We start from the raw sequence: 14,451 nt of genomic DNA, 5'->3' as shown, positions 1-14,451 counted from the left end.
TCTGACGGGCGAGATGCGAGAAATATGCGAGATTTCAGGCTCGTTTTCCCACGGCGAGAAAAATGCAAAGAGCATTACCATTCAGGGAATCTCTATTGCTACATAAGTAGCCCTCTTCTCGAACTTTGGGAGACCATAAGCCAGGCAAGAACATGACGAGAAGAGCGAACCACATCGGATGCCAAATGAAAATGCTCATATAGTGACTTCTAAATGTTCGCACCGTGATTTTCGAGAGAAATTTGATCCTCCACTAGTCAAATCAGGAATATGTAGGCTAGAACATTATGCATTTATATACCACTGTTTGGTCAACATTAGTTACCATTATTAAGGAATAGTAAAGTTTTATAAAGTGACCATGCCATTTGAATTCAACATACCTCTCGCGATCTCAAAGTTTGTCATAAAATTAAATATTAATCATACATTACCTTCATATACCTACCCCCTTTGATGGAAGACGAACCTTATTTGAAAGCCATTATATTCCCTATGTAACAATACCCATTGTATCCGATTACATACTGCACTGCTATTTGCAGCATCATTTTAAAGAAGTTAGGAATAAAAGATGGACAAGATATTTTTTTACATTCTATTTGCCGAAACAATGAATTCTCCAATACCTAGTGCTGCATATCTTTCCTGAATGTATTATATCCTATCATTAAAAAATCAAAAAATACTTAACTAATTATTTGAACCTACCTTAGGTTCCCTCCTTTTATATTTAATCTACTACTTTACAAAACCATAGCTTTCTGTAGCCCAAAATACTCCATCATTATAATGAAATAAAGCACTGATGAGTAAGTTTAATTTGGAATATCCATAGAATATAAAATTGAGAAAATATTTAACGGAAAAATGAATGCGCTTAATTTTTCACATGAATGAATTTTTCCAAATTTCCATTCTGGAATATATTTTCCGAATAATTATCGCTTTCATTGTCTAGATTTGTTTATTCTTGATACATTTACTGCGCAATGACTAATAGAGTAATATAGATTTATTGCTATTTGTTTTTCTTATAGTAATCTTAAATAATAGTCAAATAACGGCAAAAAACGTTTTTAATAATAATTTTTTTTAATTTCATTATTTAATTTTACCACCTATTTAGCATTTTTGTCGGTAATAAAGTATTCTATCCTGGTGGCCAAATAATGCAAGGAGGGCACCAAAATTATTCGTGTGTGTAACGAATTTAAAGCTTTATTTTCCCTGACATAAACACACTCTGTATCTGATTAGCTGCTGCACTCCTGATTATATTTTCATAAATCATAACTTAATAATCATGCTATTGATATAATGATTTACGAAAAAATTAAGACATATTCACTCCCATTAAAAACATATTCTATTTCCAATGCTATGCATAACATTAGCTGGCGAAATTCTAAAAAGAAGGTTTTGGAGGGGGTGCATTACCTCTAGAAAGCCGGGGAATGGGGATCGATATACCAGCCGTTCAATGGGCAGTAACAATCACGAAAGCTGAATGAGGCAACGTAAAAACGAAAACAAATTCTAATGATACCGTTCACTAGAATACCTTCTGATATATCATACGACACTAGTAGCCTAGGCTTCCAAAACGCCCTTTATAGAGCAAATCTGAGGCTCCAAACGCGAAAATTTGCGAAAATTTGCGAAAATTTGCGAAAATTTGCGAAAATTTAGGCTTTTACCTCCACGGCGAGAATAACATGTAAGGAGGTACCGCTGTAAGTTGCCCAACTTGACTTCAAATGTGTCTTCCGACGGCGGAGTTCTCCTTCCCCATCCCAACGCTATGTTTACCATTAGCTGGTGTGATTCTCAGTCAAAAAAAGGATAAGCGGAGGGGGGGCTTTACCTCTAGCAAACCGTGGGGTGGGGATCGAGATGCCTGATGTCCAGTAGGGAGTCAACAATCACTAAAACTGAGGAAAGCGACGTAAAAACGTAAACAAATTCTAATGGTACTATTTACGAGAATACCTTCTGATATATCATACGACACTAGTAGCCTAGGCTTAGGAAATGCCCTTTTTAGAGCAAATCTGAGGCTCCAGGGTCAAGAATTAGCAAGATTTCAGGCTTTTACCTCCACGCTTTTAGGACGTTATCTTCAAAGCCTGCTCCTAGAGTCGTATAATATATTTGGGGGCACCCTGGTGAATGTTATTATTACCACTCCTGCATGGATTTATTACAGCTCTCTTGATCCTCTCATTCTAAAATTGAATATTTTTGTGCTAATTTTGGGAAAAATATTATGTTGACGTATATTTATTTGCAATAAATGTAAAAATGAAGATTAAATTTTTAAATTATTTTCTCAGAAGAAAACATTAATACAATAACTGTTTTTTAATTTGTTTTTTAAGGTTGGAATATGTTTAAAATTTCTGCCATTACGATACAATTAACTTACCTACTATCTGATTCTGAAGTTGCATTGATGCTCTGTTCTGCTTTCTGCATTGAATAATACTTACCTTTCATGTGGAGAAAATAAAATTTCTAACTGACACCTTCAGGCCTTTCTTTGTAAGAATAATAGAATAACCTTTATTAGTGTTAGCTCCGAAGGATTACCCATTTCCTGCAGCAATGTATTATTTAGAATTTATATTTGTGTGGAATAATAAAAATTATAAATTATTATTTGTATAGTTCACTAATGTATTTTAAATAGCAGCAAGCATGTCCATGGCTAAGTTCTAACAGTACATATCTAAAAAATAGCAACTTTTCAGGAGAGCTAAAGAAGGATTCATATTTTTAATTTTACACTGAAATGATAGGCCACAAATTCTTAAAACTGAAAAATAACCATACTTTTGCAAATAAAGAGTCGTTTTTTGCTTGAATTTTATTTTTTTAATGTCATTACACTTTTTTAAGATAACTGTCTCAAACCGACAAAATATTGAGGTACTTGTTGTTAGAACTTTTCCATCGATATGGTGCTTTGTTATCCTGTGATCTTGCCTCATATTCATTCATCTTGCCCTTTAGACATGGATATTAGCTTTTTCGCTAAATATTACCTTTTCGTTGTTTTGCAAAAGAATCAGCACGGACCTTCAATTTGAGCATTCAGTTAATTAAGTTTTCTCGTTTGGCATCTAGGTTATGTTTCTCATTGTCAATATCTAATATTTAGTATTATTCAATAACTCTTGATTTACTTTGTGGTATTCCATTATAAGTTTCCTTGGATATCACAAAATTACTTGTACCACTTATTTTTTACAGAGCGCGACCCGGGTTTCAATGAATCATCATCATCTCCAGGCGCAAATTAACGCCTGAATTAATTTGCGCCTGAAGATGATGATAATTCATTGAAATTAAGTTTTCTCTACCTTGGTATCTAGGTTAAACTTCTCATCGTTTATTATTAATATTTAGTATTATATTCAGCTGAAGAACTATAAGGTAAAATTGCCAATAACTTCTAATTGTAAGTTAAAATTACTTTAATATTCCACCAGATTAAAGGCTGGAATATGCAAAAAATTATCCAAAACAAACTCTCTCCACGGATCATTAAGCGTTAGATTCCAGAACCCAAATTAGCAATAAAAATCATCTATATGAGAAACTTAGCATAAGAATCCCGTACCCAAACATCAATGTCATTACACATTAATGTCAATTGAAAATGTACAGGGAATATTGCCAATAACTTCTAGTTTGCTATTGTAACACATTGCAGGCCTGCCATTTTTCTTTTACCACCTCATTTATAATAACAATAAGGGACCCACCATATTGTGAATATTGGGAATAAACAATAGACCTAAGGAGTGGAAGCATCGGCAGCAAAAGGGAGTAGGAAGTTTGGAGCGAAAAGACAGCACGCAAAGGACATTGTAGATCAAACCGTCGGAATGTACGGTCGTGCAAAGACAGCACACAAATAGAATTGTAGACCAAACCCTCGCAGTGAACGGACGTGCAAAGAGCGAACACGCAGGTTTTGGTATTGGAAGTTCCCAAGTGTGGCATTGTGCGAGACGTAGCCCACGTAGAAAAGATAATTGACTAAGGAGCAGGAATTTAGGAGTGGAACGGGAGATTTTACAACAAGACCCAAAAAGCTGAGGGCCCGCCAAAGACGATCACTAGGCAGGCTGAGGGGATTTTCCAGACCACAGAGGGACAAACCAACCTGTATCGTCGAATAATTGTGTTGTAACTATAAACTTTTCTTTTCATATAAGATACAAGAAGCCATAAGGCAAGAGATTTTAAATGGCCAAGAATTAAGTTTGTGACTGGTATCATTTGAATGGAGTAATTGGATTTTGTGAAAAGTTAAGTGATGAAGTGTGGCAAATACTTAGACAATATACTTAAAGGAAGGAATAACTATTCATATTCCAAATTTGTGTCTAAATTGGAATATGTATACCATAGGTCATGACCTAAGGGTATAAGGAATTATTTTGATCATTTAAATTGTCTGTAAATTGAATCTTTCATTTTGTTAACTAAATTGCAAACGTATCTCCAAACCTGCAATGTTTCATGTATTTTCTTTTCCGACGAGCAAGCTGACGCAAAGTAATTGAAACATAAGGTAAGAGAAGACATCGCAATCGTGGTTTATTTCCAGGTAAAAGAATCAGTAGATTTTCGTGTTACATGTTTATCCACAACGTGTGGCATTTCACGCATTAACTTGTAATATATAATACCTTTTACATGTTTGGCTCTCACAACGTAGGTAGGATACAAAGTAGAAAAAAAAATTTCTTGCTACACTATTAATTTAGAATTCCACCAGATTGAAGGCTAGAATATAAAAAACACTAGCAAAAAAAAATACAAAAATTAGTAATACAATACCAGTACCCATATGTCATAGAAAAAAATTAGGGTGGAAACTGTTGAAATTAGAATGATTTCAGTGTGAGGCTTGGTCGATTTAAAATTAACATAAAAATTGGTGAGAAACTATGGAGCATGCAGTGCCGTATCCATCTTCAAGTTTAATAACCATGATAATACCGAGTGTTTGAGGAGGGATCTGAAATACTTCAGGTGTTAGGAGCAGGGATGTAATCCGATACGAAACTTTACGTTTAGTGCCCGGTCCGAAAAGGCAGGAAACGATTTCGCGCCTTTTATACTTCTATACTATGTCTTCACCCGATGCCCAAACCTTCTCAAACAACTCCTTGACCCTTTCTTTATGAGTGGACAACCCCAGCATGTGCCGTATAATCCCTCAATAGAGTCCCGAAAACGGACGTCCTCCCGCCCCTCCCGCGGGGAATTCCTCAGCTTGCTACCTCATTTGAGTGGCCAATGACCTTTCCTTCTCTTTCCTTCTTTCCTAGAATTTTTATAGATAAATGTCTTTGCTCTCCAGCCCCTATTCGCCTTTGAGTGAGTGAGATGTAAAATCCGAAACTATATTCCACTATATGGCACAAAACTATGGTGCCTTTTCGGATCGGCAGTTTTTTCCGTAAAGTGCCATTTCGGATTTGTGGTGGTTTCGTGCCATCCCATTTTGTGAAATTTCGGTTTAGTGCCTTAAAGTGGCAGCGGTCCGAAACTATTGAAATTTCGTGCTTTAAAGTGCTTTTTCGTATCGGATCACATCCCTGAAATGACGTCTGCACCACATAGCAGGCAAAATTTCATGCTGTTAGCATTGACAACATTTTAATGGGATCAAACCCTTAGTTCTTATTTGATCTTTCTGTTTGTATTAATAATGCCGCTAAAGCCATTAATAATACCAAAGACGATCCTCAAGTCAGCATCTAGTCCAGATGAAATATTTACTTGTGGATCAAGTTTTCACTAGTTGTGTACAAAAAATGACAATTTCAAGGAAAGCGGAAGAATTTTTGAGGAAAATAAAAACAAACTAAAAAAAAATTCTGGGATTTATTTGGGGTTTTACAACTGATTGTCAATCCATGAATATTTGAAACGCTTACATATAAATACGACAGCAAATAATTTGAATTGAATTTGAAATAGCTACCAAGACAAGAATATATTCTTGTCTGGATATCCTTTAAAACTGGAACAAACAACATGTGGTCATGCACCTTGGCAGATTGAGGCTGATTCTATATCAATTTGGAGGGTCGCAAATACCAGAATGGAAAATTGATAGTCTTAATTGGACATACAATGAGCTATTTTCATACGAGGATTACAGCATAAACATCTCTACCAACGTGGTTTGCAGCCACATACTGTTTAGAACCCCTACTTTAGGATAAATTCACGAAGTTACGACAAATAATCATTATTTTGTTCCAATAATTATATTTTATGTTATATTAATCCCTCACAAAATAGGGGGGGTGAACTGTGTATTCATCCCTTAAAAACTTTTCCATTAGCTTTCATATCATATGTCATAAAAAACGAAGAAAAATTGTTATTTTAATGTATTTTTGAGTTTTTTTTTTAATTTTCACCACCTTCATCTTTTCAACCCCAGTGAAGTTTGTCTCTCTATTGGCCCTGATAGCCTTAAAACTTAAGTTTTTTTCAATCAGAAGCAGATAAAATTAGTAAAAGTCCCTTGAAAAGCGATAAGTTTAGATAAGGGGTTGTTTTACCCAATTTAGGGGTTGCGTAAAATTGGAGGGCGATTGAAAAAAACGGAGGTCATTTTCGGATTCAGCGACCCAAAATTAGCCAGAAACACACTAAATTGTAGCCAGGCATTTTTTGGATTATTTTTTTGCAGAAGTGTAATAATACGCTAAATTGACATTTGATAATTTTAATTCCATAGGCTATGCATAAATTCTGAACATAATATTTCCACTCTATAAATATCCCCTTCGTAAATCCCACACATCCGTTCCAGTAAAAGTATTTTAAAATATACGACCACAGTATCATGACAATGATTCAACTTACAAATAATATCATCAAACACATTTTATTTTTTATTATTTACATTTCAAACACTCATAAGCACAGCCATCGAATAAATATATTTTTGGCATAAATCTTTTCAATTTTAAAAAATTTCGTGTCTCTCTCGGTCGCCGACGAACAATTTTGCACTGCCAATCTATATTCTACATCAATTATAGGACAGTCGATATCCATGTAAAACTTTTACAATTTACCACAGTAAAACAAGTAATAAGTTCATAATAAAGATTATAAGTTAGCTTATGAAAAAAAGGGAGCAAGTACATAAAGGTTCCCTGTCTCATTTACAATACGCCTCTAAAAAACATCAGTCAAGGGAGAAGAATCCATACACATAAAAAGTAATCCTGTAGTTGGCTAGAGAATAGGTTGCACATTCGTGCATAGCTAGAGGCAGAGGTACTTCCGTTGCTTTATTGTGGTTGGAAAATTTTCAGCAGCACTCATGTGCTAGATATTTTTCATTACACTCTGTTACTCGATAACAAAACACAGCAAAGACATATGCTTCGAGTCAATTAAATATCCAGTTCTAAGCTACAGACATGAAACATATAACACCTACCACCAGATTAATGGTACCTAAACAACCAAACAATTGACATTGCAAAGGATTTTACTACTTGAAACATAGACGACTGGCTTTTTAGAATCATAAAAATGAGGACATTGTATCCAACACGTGGCCTTCAATCGCATTTTGCACCAAAAATTGGCCGATAATGAATCTGAACCAATCATACGACTACATGATAGACGAATCAAACTCAATATCGCAATATCCAACTACAAGCTGAATTTGCTAAACCTGATTCATCAACATCAGTGTTATCAGTTAACATCAGTGTACATTAGTTAACGTCAGAAGAGAATACTGAGCTATTCCTCGAAAAACAGAGAGATGTTAAAGTTGTTGAGTCTTTTTTCATCAATATCTGCGGAACTATCTCTCCGATATTGCTGCGTCAATTAAAACTTAACATAACGAATATATTCGAGAAATTGAGTAGCAAATCAAAAAAATGAAAATATTATTTTAAATAGGGATAAAATAACATTTGCGAACTATGTTGGTTATTAAGCAAATGTAACGGTCATGATTTCGAGCCGTTAAAATAAATTCACATGGTAAGGCGCTATTGACATTGATCACATCTTTTGCCCATATTCCGAGCAAAATGACAAATATATTAATATGAGCAAGATACTTTAGCGCTGTTGAGCGTTTGGAAGAAGAATTACTTCCGTAAAGAGTGTAACCAGTCCAAACTGTTAGCTCATCATTAACTTATTATGATAGACTGATGACTAAATTGACAGATAAAATACATAAAGAAGAACGATTTAATGATATGTTTATTCTCAGTATGGGAATGATATTCAGATAGAATAAATAGAAATAATAAATAGAAATACAAATAGGAGGTATGAGCATATAACTGACTGACGACTGTTATTAACTTTTCAGGTGCCAATATTTTGTATGATGTTGGGCGGCGATGTGGGTTAGACGATATGGTGGAAGTTCTTAATATTATTAAAACGAGACATTGCAATATTTCCACTGCGTGGTGCCCTCACCCATCCTGGAACCTTTCATTCCTCCCCCCCCCCCCCCACCCTGCTTCTCTCCGAGACCCTAAAAAACGACCCCTCCCCCCCATAGCCTTCAATATCCTCACTTCTCGTCACCCGAACCCCATCCTCCACCTAAAGCCCTCCCTTCAAGAACCAAGATATATATAAGAAGGAACTCTTTAAGACTTTTCACAGTTGATAATGTTTTTTTGTAACGACGAAACGCGTTGTGTAATAATAAAACTCAGTGGAAATATTGAAAGGTCTCATTTTAATAATGCCAATATTTTATTTGAGAAACTAGGTGCCGCACGAAAAATCCTTGAACACTAAGTTGTTCTTCCATTCCAATGATGAGACACGTCATCAAAATGCGGGAACACATTTGGTGTTAAATGTATATACGGTGGGACGGAGATTACAAAATTCACGAATATTGACGGGTACAACCATCAATATCATTCTCCGCTATGCAATTCACACTAAGCACAGAGTACTACTACATCATTACAAGGGAACACTACAAGTACACCATGGATTAAATGATGAAATATATTTTAAGTTATTTTTTAATCAATCCGCCGTTTAATGACCGGCTGATAACAATTTCGTTAGGTGTGGTTGTCCTTTGTCGTGTGCAAAAGTTCCTATAGGGAGAATATAAGACTAATTAATTAAAATAGTTTTACTTATGAGTTTCCACGAATGGTATGAAGGCAAATATAAAATTAGGTCACTACGAATGGGTAAAAAATATGAAGTGATGTATTTGTGAGTTAAATGGTTTTTGTCCTTACTAGAGATTTCTCTCCGGTGCAAATATCATATCATCTGACCTTTGGAGCTTTTCAACTATCCGTGTCAAATATCTAATGACCTATGAATTATTAGTACTAACCTCTAGGTGTCAAAGCGTTTCGCGCTTAATATGGCGAGAGTTTACAATGTCCGCAATGGTAATAACATCCATTGGTAAATTTTCTCACCGTTTCAATCCGCTGAATCATTCATTCTTTTATATGTTATCAACTCAAGGGGATGTTATGTTTATGTTAAGGTTTTATTTACCTCCATATCACCACCAATAATTGATACACTGTGACAATTTAACAGTTTACTTGTGCGTTATTATTTAACATCTTCAAAGTTGACATTTTTTTGGGGAAGTCGCCCGCCAAAAACAGCATAATCTTTCGTATCAGTAATCCGTAAATAAAGGAGCCATTTTGGTAGAATCTATACGCGTAGAATTTTACAAGCAATATATACACCAACAAATCACATTAATCTCTACCTGAAAATTACATTTCCACAGGTTTTTGGTGATTGATTTCCTACTGAAGTTCGTTGTGATGAAAGCCTTAGCAAATCAATCAATTAGCACTAAATTCACCATACATGATAAATTGTAATTGATATTCAGAAATGGCAATAAAGCTATGAATATACCAATAAAAGGATTTTAAATTGGAGTCATTAAATATTATCTCCAATATATTCAAGCTTAGGCTCTGTATGCTCATTTAAGAACCACAATAAATGTTACTGTTAAGTCCAAGAAAATAATTTAAGATAAGTGAATTTGACGAGACAAGACGGAATTTTTTAAAACTTCCGGGATTTAAATCTGGTCTCCTTCTCCAAATAAGTTTCATACGAAACCATCAAAGAAAACTATTCGTCACTTCAGTTCCATTAACCTTCAGATCAAGTAGCATATTTATATACAAAATGTTTGTTCAATGCCTGCATCAAAAAGGAACTTTTTGATTTGTGTAAAAGATACCGGTTCCGCCGATTTTTTTCCTGTAAATGCTGCATTTTGTAAACAGAATCTTAAGAAGAAGTACATAACCTTTTTATGAAAGAATTATCGTTAATGGCATGGAATAAAGTTATCATGGACAAAAGAAGAATATTCATCAGATAAAACTATTGTGACGGAAAAAAATTAGGTGCAAAAAACTTCTTGGTCCTTCAATCATGATTCCATTCTCACTATAATCAGCTAAAATATTCTAGTTGCTATAAAATATGCAAATATTCTACTTTTTTCGCTTTCATTATTTCTACAAAACGAGAAAAGAAACGCTGCATTGGGAAAATTCATTTCGGTGAGAGTAATTGCCCAATGAGATATCTCATGTTAAAAGAAATGGACAATAAACATGCATTTTAATGTAATAGACCATCAGGGAGTTTGTTCGAAAGACTATGGGATGAATTTAACACGCAAAATGGGGCTTGTATCTGCTATCGATTCGTGGAATAAGTCAAATAGCGGCGTCGCATGTGATCAGATGACGAAGTATCACTTTTCACCGCTTACGATTCTATCGCCAATCTCGGGATTACCAAGCCTCCCGCTTAAACAGGCACGGATTTTGTTTATTATTTGCATATCATTTCTTCATGTTTTACCATAGTGAATTACCATTTAATGAATATGCTCTGAGTGTGACTTGGAAAAGAGACTGAAAGGTTAGATGTGATAACTCAAACGAGAAATGGAAATCAATGAATGGAGAAATATAGTTAATAATAATTCAAGTGCAAGAAGTCCAGCCAAGAGCATATTGACAACTAACGGTATTACGTTCTAAGTTACGCTATGCTATATTATATAAATATCATAAGAGTAAAAGGGTTAATATTAGCATATCAAAGCTGGAGGCAGTTATTTTATGCAGAGCTGCATGGCATTCTGAAACGGTTGCGAGCGGGTCACCAAATATGGTAATGTAGCGGAAACTATGACAAGAATAATTACCAAATATTCAAAACTGTAATTACATTTGCGTTAAAAATTACGCCTGGTGATATTATGAGGCAGTTGTTGAAGTTTCATAGCTATTTGTGATTAAGAGTGAATGCCACTTCAGCGGGATGCAGAACTGTGTAAGCAGGGAGGTTTTGGCTCACGCCTATCACTGGGGCACTGCGATATAAGATGCAAGGCACCATTTAGGATCTTAACTTATGAAACTTAAAAAAGTCATGAAGCCCCTGTGTTGCATGACTTTTAAATGTTGTGCGCAAAGTTAAATTGCACACATGTGTTCCGGGGATACATTTTGGATTAAAACACTGGTAGTGTACATTTTGTGCGCCTGCGCATTATAATTATAACTGTGAGCGCACGATAAGGTTGAATGATTGAAAGAAAAATTCTCTTTTAATGAGAGGGAAGCAACTAGCCTACTTAATGAAGCCGAATTCATGCAGTTTACGAAGGCAAATGGATTTTTCGTACACTTTTAAATTATTTTATTTCCATGAAAAATTAAGTAGGAAGACGAGCACACAAAGTCAGTCATTTCTGAATTAAAGAGGCATTAGGGTTATTGTAATCTAGCTAAACCTGAGCGGACAGGGACTTTATATTTATTTTTATTATTTTTCAGAAGAATTTAAATAGGATATGGTTCACACAATGTCAGTCATTGCTGAATCAAAGAGATGAAAAGGTTGCGATGATATAATCAAGCAACTACGCTCTTGAATTGCAATCGATGTCAAACTCACACAAGGATTGATATTTCCCAGGAAAAATCTCCGCCACTTCACCTGTAATGCGCAATGTAGGATGTCTTTCCAGGAGGATGGAACCATGAATCTCAAGATGAATAGCGTTTTATGCTCAACTTACAAAATAACTCAAAATATGAGAATTTAAAAATCTGATTGTAACAGAGAACCAATGGATTCTGGAATATAAAGGAATATAAATTTCATTTTGCAGAGTAGTACATAAATTAACGGCTGAAAATTTAATGTATACTGGTGACGAAATGACTCTTTAAGGTTTGATTAATATTTCCATAAAAATGAATCTTCATGAGGTTCTGTAGAAATAAAAATCGAGAGACACGTAAGCGTAGGCTTTTACCGTTATTTTCAAATGCGAATCAAGGATATTTTATGCTGATTATAAGGGAAAGTCTTTGTTAACAAAGCACCTCTCGCGTTATATTTCGAAGTAATCAAGAAAATATAGATAAAAAACCAGTCATAAGTGATTTTTATATTTTTCTAGCAATAAAGGCACAGGAAATAATGACATTACTTATAGCCTGGACAGGCAAATCAATCAGCAATTTAAATGTAGAACATAAAAACAACGAAAGTTTAATTGCTACCAGTGAATGTTAAAAAATTGGATCACATTCATGAGCACAGAAGATTTTAAGACTACAGAGAAGAAAAATATTGTACTCAATCAGGTAAATGCTCTAGGGTACCATTGTACAAATGAGCAGTTCTACGCTGAACCTGAAGTTTAAGAAACCCACAACGGTTACATTCACGGTCCAGTTAAATGAATGGGCGACGCCTCAAACTGACGAATTGAAACCATGATTCATAAAAATATATACTTTTTGGGGCCAGACATTTATAATTTTGATTTGGGAAATAAATTTAATATGACAAGATCGTAAAAACCAAGTCAGAACGTAGATCAACAAAAACGTGTGCTTACACGTGGTTAACATCAATTGTGACTGTTACCTTCAACTTTTGCGACTTCACTGTACTAAAAAAAAAATTAGCAATTCAGATAGTTACATCAGAGACCAAATATTTCACTTATAAATAGAGAGCGATTAAATACCTTAGCGTCATATTTGAGAACAATTCTCCAAGATGTCCACAGTACACAACGTAATCCTGCTCCCTCGATTCAGCACAACTATGACACCTAGGCCTTGAAAGGCATATCATTGGAAAAATGGAAAATTTGTTGCCAATTACATTCCATCAAGCACAGCAAACCTATAAGACTTCTAAAAATTGAAAACGAAATATTAACATGAGACTCCATTGAATTTTGCCTAAAGAGTGGCAAAGATTTAAAAACTGCCTTTAGCATGAGTAGGGCATCCAATGATTTCACGAGATAGAAAATGGAAGAAAAAATCCAAATTAATGTGGATAGCTGAGAAATGTAACCCATTGGCTTATTATTTCTGGGTTCATTTCGTAACACTAGGTAGGATGATTTAATCTTCATTAGATGTTAAATACTTAGTAATGTTACTTACTTCATTGCTTTTAAAGTCATGTAACGTGTTTTACCAAGTGCCAACTGTGCGTTTTTAGATTTTTTTACTCGTATAAATGAGTTACCACGTGCCCTATATCTGAACAATTAATTTTTGAATGTCAATTAAAGCTCTAAGGTAAATTAATTTTTCAATGTCAAAGCGTCAATTTCCATTTATCCGTTAGAAGTTCTTTATGAATCGGAACTCTATTTAATGCCGATTGAAATATGTTGACCTTTATTGCCTGAGAAAACATATTGAATGTATGTAAACTACTCTAGTTTCTACTTCTACACAAAAATGTACGGAACATGAGAACTACATTTCTATTCAGGATTACATTATATACTATTATTAAATACCCAAATAAATATTTTTGGATTTTGAACTGCTTTCTATGAAAATATCTTTCTTTGTAATGGAAGAGAAATTTTGAATAGTATCAAATATTTTATAGAAAAGTTAAGGTCAATATTAAGCATTTTAAAATAGCAAAAATTCAAACGGTGTTCAATTTAAAATATATAAGCAACATGGGATTGCTTTAAACTATTACAAAAATGAATAGTCAGCTAATCGCACTCGAAACAAGCCAATGGGTTATAAAGGTTGTCATTCAGATTGGTAGTAAACAATAGTTCCATTCATCTGAAGGCTCTTCAACTACTTCGTCAAAATGGAGAAGGAAGCTTGGGTAGTACCATGATGTGGAACGCAGGAAATGGGTTTTCATTGAAGCAATAAAGTGTACGCTACATACGCTGTGCTTCGGATGGAGCCAATTCAATGAAGGTTATTATCTGTGCATTAACTCCTAAGATGTTAAATATATTGCCGAAATTATTCAATAATAACTTTCAGTTTGTCAAAATAAAGGATAAGTATATTTTACTCGAGCCGAAAT

This window comes from Ischnura elegans, chromosome X, assembly GCF_921293095.1.
Source record: "Ischnura elegans chromosome X, ioIscEleg1.1, whole genome shotgun sequence".
Lineage (NCBI taxonomy): Eukaryota > Metazoa > Arthropoda > Insecta > Odonata > Coenagrionidae > Ischnura > Ischnura elegans.
This window is presented reverse-complemented; position numbering follows the sequence as displayed.